At 41.9% G+C, this 16,834-nt stretch overlaps 1 long non-coding RNA gene across 1 annotated transcript; it reads left to right on the top strand.

Moving 5' to 3' along the window:
- Positions 1-1,052: 1,052 nt before the first annotated feature.
- Positions 1,053-11,734, top strand: LOC311241789. Its single transcript, XR_014620578.1, has 3 exons — positions 1,053-1,219; positions 4,263-4,347; positions 11,669-11,734. It is a non-coding gene; the product is annotated as an uncharacterized lncRNA (long non-coding RNA).
- The last annotated feature ends 5,100 nt before the right edge of the window (positions 11,735-16,834 follow it).

Consider the following 16,834-nt stretch of genomic DNA (forward strand, 5'->3'; position numbering starts at 1 on the left):
GTCAGTCTAAGCGACTGACCTGCAGTTACACAGGGATAGACCATAGGGGGCACTTTTTTCCCAGTCTGAGCTCCTGGAGGAGCTGATGTACCAACGGGAGACTCTGTTAATGAAATATGAAATCAGATCGCTAATAAACAAATAAAACTATATTTGTCGTCGTCGGCACTCAGGCATTGGGCTGATAAAACGAGTAATGTCATCCGTGGCACTGAAAGTGTTAACAGACAGGTAAGCAAGAATATAAGAAAAATAATAAGAGTATTGTTGAATGAGGCCCATTGACTTTTCAATTGCAAATCTATCATGAGGTGGATGTGGCCACTGTATCTCACTTGCTATACAAATGCTTATTACTATGACTGGGCCATTGGCTCTGGTATTTCCATTGTCACTGTATAGTTTCATGTCTAAATGGTTTGGGGTAGGAAGGGAGGGGCACGGGTGCAGAGTCATTAGAAATATATTTTGAAATGTATTGTGAATTACATTAACCAATATAAAATACGCCATGTCAACATTTTATGTTTTGCAAATCTTGAAATCACATCTGTAAAACAATATCCTGACCTGACAATTGTTTTTGTAATCTGGTGGCATAATCCAAGAATCACAGTTTCAGTCACCAGCTGATGGTCAATAATACAATGTTGATTCTTGTTTCCCCTGTTAAACTTGAGCACTAGTCTCTTTGATTTCATTTTATTCTGAGACTCAATGTTTAACAAATACCATGGAATAAATAAAATCAATACATTCATAAAGACACATAATTAAAAGTCCCACTGAGGATTATGTCTGATTTGGAACCTGAAATATGGCAACTTCATTCTATTTTCAATATTTAAAAAAAACGAATTGGGTTAAGTGATAACCCAGTATGTTTTAAGAGAGAGGGGATTTAAATAATTAAAGTACAATCAAATAAAAAATATGCAAGTGCAGAAATATCAGTTTGATGGAGGAGGTGTTTATTGTTGTTCTGATTAGCCAATCAGTTCCAAGCAGCTAAATGCTCAACTCTTGTCTCTCTGGTATAAAAACAGGGCTGTTTTCCAGACTGAAGTACTCATTCAACCATAAAGACGGGATAGTCTGCTGGTTGACTTGAACGCCTCTCTGTGGCAGAACACATTGTCTACTGGACCAAGACTTTCTACTGGAAACCATCTGGATCAAAACCTGCTTCTGAAGACAGATCAGACTGTGGACACCATCTGTAAGTACAATTATTTATTAGATTGTTTTTTGTGGCATTGCAGAGCCTCTCTTATTTTCTGTGTTTCCAAGAAAACCAATTTAAACATGCCTGAATGTCTGTTGTTTATTTGTCTTCATTAAATGTAAGTGTATTTGTACAACGGCAGTCAGATACCACCACAATGACATTGCAGGCAACTGCCCAGTATTTTACCTAACGTTGACCAGATTTTAATAACAATCTTGTAGCAGATTCACTTTTAGAAGTATCTGTAATGTTGTAAACAGCTACCTCTAGGCAAAAGACAACATAACCGCATCTTTATTTCACCACCAAGCCGGGGGGCAGTTACATGGCCTCTAAATGATATCGCGATATTTTTTGGCCATATCACGATACACGATATATATCGCGATATTGACATTTCCTCTAAAGCACTTAAAAATGCTTGATTTAACCCTTTGCTGCATACAGTCACACCAATATGATGATTATAATAAGTAGGGATGGGAATCGGTTCCTAATTGTCCGATGCCTGGAATCGCGTGCCTCCCGTGACTTTCGATTCCCTTATCGCTGCCAGTTTTTCAAAACAATAACGTTAGCGTTAGCATGTAGCCATGGCAGACTTATTTGATTCCTTAAGGGCTCGAAATTGCCTAGGTTTTGGTCATATGCTCCCGAAATGATCCCGCTGTTTGGCTACTTCTATGTGCAGTGAAAACTACTTGAATGCTTTAGAATCTAGTCATTGATTTAGTTCAGGGTAAGGTAAAATTAGTTGCGGTGTGTGTGTGTGTGTGTGTGTGTGTGTGTGTGTGTGTGTGTGTGTGTGTGTGTGTGTGTGTGTGTGTGTGTGTGTGTGTGTGTGTGTGTGTGTGTGTGTGTGTGTGTGTGAGAGTGTGTGTGAGTGTGTGTGTGTGTGTGTGTGTGTGTGTGTGTGTGTGTGTGTGTGTGTGTGTGTGTGTGTGTGTGTGTGTGTGTGTGTGTGTGTGTGTGTGTGTGTGTGTGTGTGTGTGTGTGAGACAGAAGTCAGAGGAATAACGACCTGTTGAATTCAACTACGGTTCAATAGATTAAATTAGTTTAAGAATAAAAAAATAAATACATTTTAAGAGAATCTCAAATACATTATTTTATTTAAGTGTAGGCTATAGTTAATGTTTTATTTTTTACAGTTTTTGTATTTTTCTGACATGGGGGCTCAACAATAAATGACAATCAGAAATGTCAAGTTGCATGTTGTTATTCTAACCAGCTTAGTTCTGTTGCATTTCCAATTTATTTATTTAAATTATAAATTGATCAGGTATCGATAAGGGAATCGAATCGATAAGCAGAATCGATAATGGAATCGTATCGATAAAATCCTATCAATTCCCATCCCTAATAATAAGTCCCTGCAACATATGTTTGCATTATTAAACCATGAAGATGCTAAAAAAAATACAAAAAAATAAAATGTACTAAGAGTAGTCTACTGACACACTAACAAAAAATGTATTTACATCTAAGACAATTTATATAAAAACTATTGGGTGCCTAAGACTTTTGCACAGTACTGTGTTTTCTATCCACTTTAGCCAAACACACACACACACACACACACATATATATGTATATACACACTACTGTGAGAAAATAATAATCACACACACAGGGAATGAATGCATGAATGAATGAAAACTTTATTTAACAGATTGCAGAACGGGTACAATACAGTACGGCTCAATACACACAATTGTTAAGGGGATGCAGACCAGAGAAAGACGTTTGTCTTGTTTACATCAGGGTCCCCCATTTGGGATAGGGATAATGGCTTATAGCAGACTTAATGATTTTAGAATATTTCAGATAATGAAATTAAATGTTTATATCATCAACTATCCAGTTAGTATTTATACTGTAACGTTTGGCTACTTTAAATCATTGAATGTAGAGAGAGAGCGAGAGAGAGAGAGGGCGAGAACGCGCAAGAGAGCCAGCCCCCCCCCCCCCCCCCCCCCCCTCGGGTTTTGTTTTAGGTTTGCGTTTTGAGCGTCTAAGCTGCCGTAGGCGATGATGTCACACTCTAATGTAAACAGGAAGAGTTTAAGACACGGAGATGGAAACTGGATGCTGATATAAGGAAATGAATAACCAATAAATATGAAGTTATGTTTTAAACCTCTGTTGTCAAGCGTTGTCAATATAACCCACCCCCTTTCCTCACGAATGGAACTAGTGTTGTGGAGTCCGCTTTGAGCGTTTTCCAGGGTTAGCAGCTAACACTAGCTAGTTAGCTTAGCCTAGTCATGGGATAACTTGGTTAGCAGCTAACGTTAGCCCAATGCTTGCGTTAATTAAATTGCATGTCATTGAAGGTCCGCGCTGGTCTGTCTAATGAAATTGCAATTGCATGTAATTTAAGGTCCGCGCTGGTCATGTGTCTATAATGAAATGAGAGGACCGCTCTGCGCTAAAGCTAAAGTCTGATCTCAGCCGCGACAACATATACTCGACAACATATACTCGATGTTCACGATATAATAATATACTACATCTCATGTAGAACAAGCCGCGATACATCGAGTATACTCGATATATCGCCCAGCCCTACAATAGGTACAAATCAAATAAGAAATATGCAAGTGCAGATACATAGTGATTTAGTCACGTTAGCGTCACATGCTCTTTAATAACGTGACATCACGTCTCGTTGTTGTCATGAAAAAAACCTTCGTTGACGAACATCTTTCGTCATAATTTTCGTTGACAAGATTAACACTGCTAAGCACCACTGGGGATCTGGTGCAGTGAAGTGGTAATAATTAAATAATCCGTAGGATGAGTTCCCAGTTCTTTATTTGTTTTATTTTGATGTGTACATTTTGGTACATGTCATACTAGTAATATTCATACTGGTTGAAGCTCGATGGTGTTTCATTTGCTCTACTGTGCCATTAAGTGGACAATAAATGTGATTAGCGTGATTATAATAATCCCATGACTTTGGTGTGTGAAGCTTTGATGTGATGATGATGCCAATAAACAAATAATATTGTGTCTGTTTTTCTAACAGAATGATGGCAGGGACAGAGGAGAAAGATGTTTGGCTGTCATTTTCATGCTGACAAGTTGACGTCACACAGCCAGACACATTACGTGTAAGGAATTATGGGATTTGGTGTTGGGTGTATGGACTCTACTAGGGGTGGGAATCACCAGTTTCATCACGATACGATATCGATTCTTTGGACATACAATATTTGCCGATATCTGCCACGATACGATACAATGCAGGTGCCTGCAATCGATATGAGATGATATCATAAGCCCATTTAACACAATCAGTAACATTGGGTCTCATTCTCGAACGAAGTTACGACAAAATATTTCGTCTTAGCCAGATTTCGGCCTATTTAAGACATATTAGGGCTGGGAGTGGGAGAATTTTCCTGAGATCTTATTTGAGAGCAGATCTAAGAGTGCTGAGGAGCACACTTAAATATGCTCTCAGCCCACGATCAAATCTCATGATTAGGGATGCCCCGATCACGTTTTTTGCCACCGATACCGATCACCGATCGTCGTGAGCCATATCGGCCGATACCGATCCGATACCGATTGTTTTTGATTAAAAAGAAATTAAAAATTATTTTATATAAAAAGTTTTTTTTTTATATATAATATATATATTATATAATTAGACTTGTACTTGTATTATCTGCGAGACATCGCCACCACGCAACAAGTCAAAATGCTCGCTATCTGCAAACAGCTCCACTGTCTGTGTACTCTAGTAGCCTCCAGCTCCAAAAAGGATTCTCCGGCGTTGCAGCTCGACCCTATTGGTAACGTTACGGTTATTTGGTCATTTCACATTCAGCAAGCCCTCAGCTCCAATACGCATTGAATCAATGTTATAAGACATTGATATCAAGAGCTATCTATAGCTACTGCTAGCCGGCTAGATGAGGTTAAGACAGAACTTTAGTTCAATGGGATGGGATTTCGTTTTGAACAGAGAACTAACGTCAGCTAACGCAAGCTAACGCAAGCTAACGGAGATATCAACATGGACTACTAGACTTCCTGGGGCATTTGTTGATATCCGGAGCTATCAGCAGCTAGCCGGCTAAATACCGTTAGACAATGCCTACTAAAAGTGAATAGTTGACTGGGTCATTTTGTTTAAACAGTAACGATAGCTAGGTAGCTAATGTTAGCTCAGGTCGAATGCAGAGGAGCCGCCTCCTCTGTTTACAAACTCTACACGGGTGCGGGCGGGGCAAGGGAGCAGCGGCAGTTTGCAGGTCCTGTGCGTCTGAGACAGACAGCGAATGAGAAGTCCACTTGATCAGTTTCCGAGATCGGCGAATATGAGTCATTATCGGAATTCCCTGATCGCATATTTATACTGATTATCGGCCGATACCGATCGCTGGCCGATCGATCTGGGCATCCCTACTCATGATTGATTGACTAATTTAAAATGTTATTATAACTTGACAGACTGTGTTCTCATAGTGATTCCTTCATGTTAACGCTACAGGCCTCCTTGGAATTAATTACTTGATCATAATTAAAATAAATATGACAATATTTGTACGATAAGAAATTACGCATTTGATGTCGGAAAAATAAATAATATGGATTCATCTGATCACAGGGCAGCTGCTTAACCATATCTGAACCAGCTATTTTTGGACAAAAGTATAATTACTTTAATTACTCAGATATTCAAACACAATTATGCAATTATTGTGAAATGATTGAAAATAATAATAATTGAATGCCTTCTGTGGAATTTGCATTTCTTATTTGTTACACATCTGTTTTAATGATTAATTATATACATTTGAAAGAATGCAGGTCAACATGCAATGTATCCCATTGATTGGTATACAATGGGACAGACCTTTGTTTGATTGATTGAAAACTTAACAGATTGCAGAATGGGTACAGTACAGTACAGCTCAATTACATAAGGGGATGCAGACCAGAGAAAGAATTTCGTCTTGTTTACATCAGGGTCTCCCATTTTCAATTCATCATAACATATATGACACACACGACACGGATAGACAGTACTGCTACATCTATACATTTATGACATACCAGATTTGCAAATACAGTACTGTTTGTGATACAAAAAGAGTCCAGAAAAGAGAGTACATTTGACGTAGAAACTGTTGGAGGAGGTTGGGTAGGAGGGGTGGTAGACTTACACTGTACAAGCAAAACTGTACATTGGAATATTGACAACCATACTTGGTCATTTACTGTACATTGGAGGGGGTTGATATAGCTATAAACCTGCATTCCTTCGAATATATCATTAATCAATTAAACATATATTGAAATACACTATATAGCCTATACACCAACACTGAAATGACAGTGGATAAATAAATAAGAACTAAAGCTAATCGGTGGAAATAGACTGCATTAATATTCCATAACAAGTCTTGTGTGCGCTGTGGGATATTTGTGGATATCCTGATGAAGAATGTTCTCAGTCAACCGAGGTTTGGATAATAACAAAGGTTTATTAACCAAACAGATAGTAAGTACATAGAGAGAATGGCTGAGGGCTTCCCCCAGGTGATCAGCTGAAATGACCCAGGTAAGAAGACCTCGATTGTGGTCGGGAGGAGCCCTTTATAGTTCAACAAGGGGGGGTGTGTGGTCCCATTTGATAGGTCAAATGGGGGGGGGGGGTACAGGTTTGGGGAGAAAGGGGAGGGGAATGTCTTATTCCACAGAGAGGGGGGGGGGGCCCAGGTAAGGGGGACACAGGGAAGGGGAGTATATTTACATGAGGACATTATATTATACCACAGCGCCTACGAATGAACAGTAGCCTATAGGCTTAATTATGGAATAATAAGCCATACTGCGTTCATTCATTACGCCGGCCGGCCCGTAGGCTATATATATTATATGTCATTCATTCATATACAGTACTGCGCGCGTGTGTGTGTGTGCGCGCGCGCTGCGGCAAGTGTGTACCGCGAGCTGTATATGATGCCAATACATTAATCTAATCTTTTTGATGGGCGCAAGCGTGATTATGAAACCTAGCCGCATTTCTCGGAGACGCTCTCTGATTGGCACTGACTGACGCTAGGTTTTCGTAATCAGGCGGCTCTCAAAGCACTTCCGCCATTCCATTTCACACAGCTGCGTCACCAGTTGCTTTATAAGGACTGTCGGGGGCGTGGTTTGTATGCAAATGACCTGAACGGGAACGCGCTTTGGAGTTTACGACAGAATGCCATTCTCCAAGCAGATATCAGATCATATCATTTCTGCGACCGTTTCAGCCACGTTCAGGACTCAGAGTGTACTTGTCATAGATTATGTCTCAGTGGTTCCAAGATAAGTCTTCCAGAATATATCTTTGAAAATTATTCGGGAATGAGACCCATTTAGATCAACTCAAAAGGTAACAAATATAATTTGAATATTTTTTTATCTCTTCCAGACATTTAAATGAAAAACTATTTATGGTTTTTAATACAAATAGACCTCCTAAATTGCCACGTTTTGATATATTGAGCTTTAAACTTTAAGTAAATTTTTTTTGGAACACACAACCTAAAACCCCTTCCTCTCCCAAACCGTTCCTGCAATTGTTTTATGTTGCATGATGATCATGCATACATTTATTATGTATTGTATTTTTTATGTTTAAATATCAACATCATCTGTCTACCCTCAGTACATTTACTATCAATATAATATACTCGTCTGACTTCATCATATCTTTTCAAACGCACACACACACACACACAGAAGGGAGAATGCCCCCCCCCTTCCTTCCCAGTCCCCACTCTGCTGTTCTCTATCGCTCTGAACAGGGCTTTAGCTTGTTGTTAGCTTATGCTAACGTTAACGTTAATTCCGGTTTTAAACACGACGTGGTCATAAAGGAATGGCGAGGATTGCAAAGCATGTTATATGCATTTGACCCGTTGCGGAATAAAACAGCAGGGATTTGTTTTGGGTCGCGAAATAAGCACACTAGCCTTGCTATGTTGCAATGTGCGTGTTCCAGACGCTACTGCTGCTACTGCGAGACGAGTACTGCTGTGTGCTGTAGAGCGGATATGAGTCACGACACCACGGATTTTCAAAATAAGAGTATCGATATGAACTGAGCGGTGCTAGCTGCCGGAGCCATAGTTATTATAGCTGGAGCTGCGCTTAGGCGGAAATGAGACCCGCAACCAAAGAGAAGGGAGTTGCAGTAATCTAAGTGGGAAATGACGAGGGAGTGGACCAGGATTGCGGCGCTGTTGGGAGTGAGTGAAGGGCGGAGGCGGTTGATGTTGCAAAGGTGGAAGTAGGCAGACCGGATGATGTTATTGATGTGGGAATGGAATGATAGGGTGCTGTCGAGGACGACACCCAGACTCTTGACCTGGGGGGAAGGGGAAACCAAGGAGTTGTCTATGGTGAGGGTGAAACTGGGAATAGGAAATTAACGAATAATGTATATTGAATATCAGATTAATAATCAGAATAATCTGAAATAAATTTTGTACCCGAGCTTAAAGAGTCAAGAACAGACAGTTTGCTGTACAATGCAAATCCTACTTTGCTAGTCCGCCCTTCACACAAAATCACACAATACTTAAACTATTTTTATTTAAATACAAGTAAATGCAAAAAATAAGGTAAACATATATATTTTGTATATACAAAAAAAGAAAAAGGTTTAAGATATATACAAGGCACAAGTGAGCAGTGTTGTGCTAGTTACTGAAAAATAGTAACTCAGTTACTTTACTAGTTACTTCATTTCAAAGTAACTTCGTTACTGTACTAGTTACTTACACCCAAAAGTAATGAGTTACTGTGAAAAGTAACTATTTAGTTATTTAAAAAAAAAGATTGCTCCCGAGTCCCATGCCCTATAGTACTCAAAATCGGTTGATCAACTTGACAGTTTCCATTCACATCACCGAACTCTGCTAAGCAATGTGGTCTAGATACAAACACAAATCTGACACAAACAAATGTTGTCCCGAGTCATATAATAAGAAGTGCGCCGGTTGAAGGAACAGCCTTGATGTCGCCGGAGCGTTTCATTATAACCATTATAATTCAAGGGTACTACGACTATGCGTGCACCTCATGGTACCAAAGCACCTCAAAGGCGCTTAAAACTAAATTACAAACATCACAAAACAAACTGGTCAGACTACTACTTGACCTTACTCCTAAAACCCACCTCACCCCTGCCCACTTTGACAACCTAGGATGGCTTAGAATAGACGACAGAGTACAGCAACTTGCAATGGGCCTGGTCTACAAGATACACTATACGACCGGGGTACCCATGTACATGTCAAAATACTTCCCAAAGGTCAGTGAATACCACAACCACTACACCAGAGGAAGCTCAACAAACCCAGATTCGGCTTAAACAAGGGACTAACGTTTCGCAATTATGCCACAACAATGTGGAACGCCCTACCCAAAGCTAGGGGTAACAGTACTGTATATTTGAATACCGTTTATGTCACAAATGTATCAGTACTAAATACCTATATGTCCCTATGCCATAAATGTCATGTATGTTGTGTATGTCATAAATGTCTATATGAATTGAAAATGGGGGACCCTGATGGAAACAAGACAAACGTCTTTCTCAGGTCTGCATCCCCTTAACAATTGTATGTATTGAGCCGTACTGTATTGTACCCATTCTGCAATCTGTTAAATAAAGTTTTCATTCATTCATTCATTCACCATCTTGCAAGTTGCAACGTTGTTTAAGATATCAATCAAAGCATTGCAACGTTAGGATATCAATTGTGCATGAAAGGACTATATTTATATTGTTTGATTAGTATTATGAGATTCCCTGGCAGATTTCGTACAGTCAAAATCCGTTGATCAACTTGAGTTTCAGTGAACACATTGCACTGACTCACCAAAGTCTGCGGTGGTCGAGATGTAGTAACGTTACGTTAGTCCAGTTGACTCCAGCAGCGCCTCAAACATGTTCTTTATCTCGTTTCCATGTTGTATATTAATTATCTCTCCAAGTAGTTGCTAAATGGTTTGTTAGTTTGTTACTGCGTTCTTTTTATGTAGATTCATAGCGAGCGTTTGTTTTGTTTACAATAGAGAGGGTCTATTTCTTTCCGTAGCCGCATTTCTTGCGCACTTCTGATTGGCCAGTGGCCAGACTCGCCTCGTATCATTCTACGCGGGTGGGGATGAGGATAATAATAATAATCACTACCGCTCGCTATCAATCTACGCCGTATATAACGCAAATAACGCAGTGACGAACCATTCAGTAACGTAAGTAGCGTTACTGAATTTCAAAAGTAATGCGTTAGAGTACTAGTTGCGGCAAAAAGTAACTTCGTTGTAACGCGTTAGTCCCAACACTGCAAGTGAGTAACATTGACGTTATTGCACGTTCCGATTCACTGTGTAGGATCCAGTAGTGTTTACAAATATAAATATGGAGGGGACAATGGGTCACAGCAGCAGTTAAGTGTCTTTGGTGATTGACAGTTCGGGGGAAGGGTGACAGTGAGATCAGAGGAGTTTGATAGTTTTGACTGAGGATTGCCAGATAATGTTAATATTTAAACGTAAAAAAAAGTATAATACAAAATAAATGTACATGATCATGCAACATAAAAAAGTTGTTGTAGGAACTGTTTGGGAGAGGGAGGTAGGGAGGGGTTTTAGATTGTGTGTTTGATTGAGAGAGAGTAAAGTACAGAAAAAGGTACTGTTGGGTACCGGTATCAATTCCCAGGTAAAAAGAAACATTTTGGGCTGCTTTAATTTTTATATTTTTTAATCGCAATCGCAATATCTGTCAGAAAAATCGCAATTCGATTTTTCCCAAAACCGTGCAGCCCTAATCCTCAGTGGACCGGTTCTGACGGTACGCAAACTGCAGAGGGTCCAGTGTGTCTGGGATGGTCTCCTTGATGTGCAACATGACTATCCTCTGGAAACACTTCATCACTATTGGGGTGAGTGCAACGGGACGATAGTCATTGAGACAGGTTACAGTGTTTTTCTTTGGCAGGGGCACGAGGGTGGTGGTCTTGAAGCAGGTGGGCACAATAGCTTGTGCTAGTGACAAGTTGTAAATGTCAGCAAGTACGTCAGCCAGCTCTGAGGAACAGACCCTGAGGGCACGGCCGGGGGTGTTGTCTGGGCCGGCTGCCTTCCGTGGGTTTGTTCTGCTCAGAACCGTACGTACCTCTGCCGTTGTCACAGTGAGTGGTGAGTCCTGCGTGCACTCCGTGGTCAGAACCCCTCTCTGTTGGTTGGTGTTGGGGACTTCAAAGTGGGCGTTGAGTCTAGAACTGTAGACGACTCTGGACTACACTGTGTTCTTAAACTATAAAACCCAGCTACATACCATTATAAACCTCTTACATGGAAATTAAGCTGAATAAAATCACCATATCACTCTTCTCCATCACTATCTCCATCCAGATAGCCGTCCTGTCAGGCCTGGGACGAAACCAAGAGGCTTGGATGGAAGAAAAGGTCTCTGCTGTGACCAGTGTGGAAAAAAACTTCAGTTCAAAGATGAATCTCAATAAACACCAGCGCATTCACACAGGAAAGAAACTCTATTCCTGTGACCAGTGTGGGAACAGCTTTAGTCAACTGTCTCTTCTGAAAACGCACCAGAGAATTCACACAGGAGAGAAGCCCTACTCCTGTGACCAGTGTGGGAAGAGCTTTAATCGACTGGATAGTCTGAAATCACACCAGATGATTCACACAGGAGAGAAGCCCTACTCCTGTGACCAGTGTGGGAAGAGCTTTAGTCATCTGCCTAATCTGAAAACACACCAGAGAATTCACACAGGAGAGAAGCCCTACTCCTGTGACCAGTGTGAGAAGAGCTTTCGTCAGCCACGTGATCTGAAAACGCACCAGATGATTCACACAGGATGGAAGCCCTGCTCCTGTGACCAGTGTGGAAAGAGCTTTAGTCAACTGTCTAGTCTGAAAACACACCAGAGAATTCACACAGGACAAAAGCCCTACTCCTGTGACCAGTGTGAGAAGAGCTTTAGTCGACTGGATAGTCTGAAAACACACCAGATAATTCACACAGGAGAGAAGCCCTACTCCTGTGACCAGTGTGAGAAGAGCTTTAGTCAACTGTCTAGTCTGAAAACACACCAGATGATTCACACAGGAGAGAAGCCCTACTCCTGTGACCAGTGTGAGAAGAGCTTTAGTCAACTGTCTAGTCTGAAAACACACCAGATGATTCACACAGGAGAGAAGCCCTACTCCTGTGACCAGTGTGAGAAGAGCTTTAGTCGACTGGATAGTCTGAAAACACACCAGATAATTCACACAGGAGAGAAGCCCTACTCCTGTGACCAGTGTGAGAAGAGCTTTAGTCAACTGTCTAGTCTGAAAACACACCAGATGATTCACACAGGAGAGAAGCCCTACTCCTGTGACCAGTGTGAGAAGAGCTTTAGTCAACTGTCTAGTCTGAAAACACACCAGATGATTCACACAGGAGAGAAGCCCTACTCCTGTGACCAGTGTGAGAAGAGCTTTAGTCAACTGTCTGATCTGAAAAGACACCAGATAATTCACACAGGACAGAAGCCATACTTCTGTCACCAGTGTGAGACTAGCTTTAGTCGACTTGATCATCTGAAATCACACCAGATAATTCACACAGGAGAGAAGCCACATCATTGTGGTCTGTGTGATAAGAGATTCAGAACATTAGCATATTTGAGTAAACATGAGAAAATTCACTTGGGAGAGAAGATCCAGGGAAATGTCAAACCTGTCAAGTCACCTGCACATTCCTAGGAGATAAACCATACTGCTGTGACCAATATTAGAAGAGTTACACTCATAATGATGCTCCTGAAATTATATCAACGTCATTCACACAGGAGAGAAACTATACTTCACATGAAAAATAGGTACCATTTTAACTAATGTAGCAGGAATTTAAAACCATCCAAACTGAGAATACACACAGGGCTACTATTGTGACCACTGGAAAACGCTTCAGTATGCCATTACAGCTATCAGTCCATCAACAATCATAACAATAATAGTGGTAGTAATATTTGGCCGTTCTTTTGAAATGAAAAACTACTACCAAGAGCTTTTGACCTGCACAGAAGCCTCTGAGAGAGAAGCAGTACTAGCATAGACACGGTTTTCATTGACAACAACAGTTGTGTTTCTGTCGCTCTGAGTGAGACAGACGGTGTGGATGTTCCTGGGACAATATGTCATGGTATAAGAGTGAACACACATTTATTTAACCTTTATTTTACCAGGTAGTCACTTGAGATCAATGATCTCTTTTTCGAGCAAGACCTGGGCCCTATTCCCCGTACCTGGTTCAACTAAGTCGATCAAAAGTCCCATTATCCAGATTAAATTAACCCGATGTTTGAATCCGGGCTTTCCTTGTTCCTCGAACGCTGATTCAGTCTCGTTAACTCGAACCAGACTTGATACTCAGGATAAGTGCGCGCGGCCGTCTCAGCTGAAAAGACAGCAGGTGTCGATCCCAGAAATCCTGATTTTCTAACGGCATTGATTGATTGATTAATTTACAACTTTATTAACAAGATTGCAGAATGGGTACAATACAGTACGGCTCAATAGCCTCGCCGACAAGTTAAATGCATAATCTATAGGCACATTTTAAGTCCCTCTTTACCCCAATCAATCAGATTATATTTATATAAATGTACTTGCTGGCAATAGGCTTAATGGATGAATAATCGAATGAGATCTTGCTAGCGAAAATAATTAGTTAAACTCTCTCAGAATAAGTAGATACAAACAAGCCCAAAGATAAAGAGTATATCTAATTGATACGAATTAATAGATACTTACGAGGATATCTGTACTGTATGCTCTTAGGTATATCATGTAATATAATAAATACATTGTTCCTAACGTTTTCAGGCCGCGACCCCTGAAATAACGTGTCAGAGAGCCGCGACCCCCACTATTATATAGAGGTGGTTGAAACATGCAAACGTTCACACACACACATATGCATTGGAGGCTTTTAACATGCACAATAACTACACAAAATAACACAATAATCAAACAACCATAAAATAAATACATATAGCGTGTTTCATTTAGAAGGCTATAATGTTCAACTCACCTAATGAGATGGATGGGCATTATAGTCTGGGTTTAATTTAGGAGACAGCGACTCGGAGATCATCCTCCACATTCATTCAGACGCGATCTGTACTTATTTTTTATATAAGTCAGTGCAGATAATGTTTTTTCGAATAGGTAGGTATAGCTGTGCGTATTCCCCCTCAATTGATATCTAGTCAAGTCAAGTCAAGAGTTTTAATTGTCACGGCATACAGGTATACAATGAAATGCGGGTGGTCTTGCCCGCAACGATGTGCAATACAGTGGTACATATAATAGAATCAGAAGAAGGAAACAACATTGTGCAGTAACAGGTAGCAGGTAACATGGAGTGACATCTCGGTATCTGTACATAGTTATTTACAGAGCATATGGGACATGCTAGTTAGCTTTGGTAGTGCAATACACTGTTCCTGTTATTCTAATTTAAAGTGTCCTTTCCTTTGGCCATAAGTGTGCGTGTGTGCGACATGAGTGTGTGCCCGCTCATGTTAAAGTGTTAAGTGGCTGCTCGTGTGTGAGCGTGCACAGTGTGCGTGTCGTGTGTGTGTTCATGTGTGCTTGTGTGTGGACAGTTCAGTGTTCTGAGCACTCAATGTTCATTGTTCATGGCTCTGATGGCCTGGGGGAAGAAGCTGAGCCTAAGCCGCTCTGTCCTAGTAGCTGGGGTTCGCAGGCGTCTGCCTGACCTCAGCAGCTGAAACAGGCTGTTATTGGGGTGGTGAGGGTCTTTCATTATCCTGCAGGCTCTGGATTTGCACCTCTTGTTGTATAGAACCTCAAGTTTCTTTAATAGTTGTCATACAGAAGTACAGAATACTTTCATACAAAATGCTTCTTACTGTTACGCTCCAGAGACTGTGCTAGACAAGATAGTATCAAATAACATAGTATAGCATGTAGTTTAGAAGAAGAAAATGAGGTCACAGTGTTCGGTATAGACATATGTACAATGTTCTGAGTTACCATATAATATACAATACTATGCAGTGTACTAATGTACAGTACTATATAGTGCAAAGCAGAAATGGGATGAGGTACAACCTGCAGGGGGGGTAGTGCAATACCCGTGGTACGCTCGGCTGAGCGCACCACTCTCTGTAGGGCCTTCTTGTCCTGTGCCGTGCTGTTTCCATACCAGGCAGTGATGTTTCCGGTCAGGATGCTCTCTACAGCTCCTGAGTAGAAGGACTGGAGTATCTTTCCCGATACTCTGAACTTCCTTAACTGTCTCAGGTGGTAGAGACGCTGTTTCGCCTTCTTTACTACTGTGTCTATGTGTGTTGACCATGTCAGGTCCTCTGAGATGTGGACCCCCAGGTACTTGAAGCTGCTCACCCTGTTCCCGTTAATCATCAGTGGTGTGTGCGTCTCCTGCTGTCCTCTCCTATAATCCACGATCAGCTCCTTGGTTTTACCAATGTTCAGGAGCAGGCTGTTGTCCTGGCACCAGCGTTCCAGTACCTCAACCTCCTCCCGGTAGGCCTTCTCGTCGTTGTCCGAGATCAGCCCCACCACCACCGTGTCATCTGCGAACTTCACTATGGAGTTGGAGCTGAACTTGGCCACACAGTCGTGTGTGTAGAGTGAGTACAGCAGGGGGCTCAGAACACAGCCCTGGGGGGACCCGATGCTCAGGGTGATGGTGTTGGAGGTCTGACCCCCCACCCTGACCGCCTGGGGTCTTTCGCTCAGAAAGTCCAGTACCCAGGCGCTCAGGGCGGAGCTCAGACCTAGCTCGATCAGCTTGTCCACCAGTCTGGTGGGGACTATGGTGTTGAACGCTGAGCTGTAGTCAATGAACAACAGTCTCACATAGCCCCCCTTCTGACGGTCAAGGTGCGAGAGGGTGCTGTGCAGTACCTGGGAGACTGCGTCGTCGGTGGACCTGTTTGTCCTGTATGCAAATTGCATAGGGTCCATATCACTGGGGAGGGAGGCACAAATGTGGTCCTTGACCAGCCTCTCGAAACATTTCATGACCACAGAGGTGAGTGCCACCGGTCTGTAGTCATTTGGACATGCTGGGGAGGGTTTCTTCGGCACAGGGATGATGGTAGACATCTTGAAGCAGGCAGGGACCACTGACTCCGCCAGTGATTGATTAAATATGGCGGTGAACACAGGGGCCAGCTGGTTGGCACAGGTCTTGAGTATACGTCCTGTTATGCCATCTGGGCCAGCAGCCTTCCTGGTGTTCACCTGCATAAATGCTCTTCTCACACTGTGTTCCGACAACGAGAGAGCGTCCCCCCCCCTCGCGGTTGCCCCCCCCCCCTCCACAACAGCCGGCGCGCCAGTGACGTCACTAGCCGGAGAGCCAGCAGCGCCACTGTCTACACCAAACCGAGCGTAGAAGATGTTGAGCTTGTCCGCGAGGGAGGCGTCGTCGCTCCCCATTGAGGGGGCGCTGACTTTATAGTCAGTTATTGTCTTCAGTCCCTGCCATAATCCTCTTGTGTCGTTTTGTGCCAT

Source organism: Notolepis coatsorum (genome assembly GCF_963971535.1).
Source record: "Notolepis coatsorum genome assembly, chromosome: 15".
Taxonomy (NCBI): Eukaryota; Metazoa; Chordata; class Actinopteri; order Aulopiformes; family Paralepididae; genus Notolepis; species Notolepis coatsorum.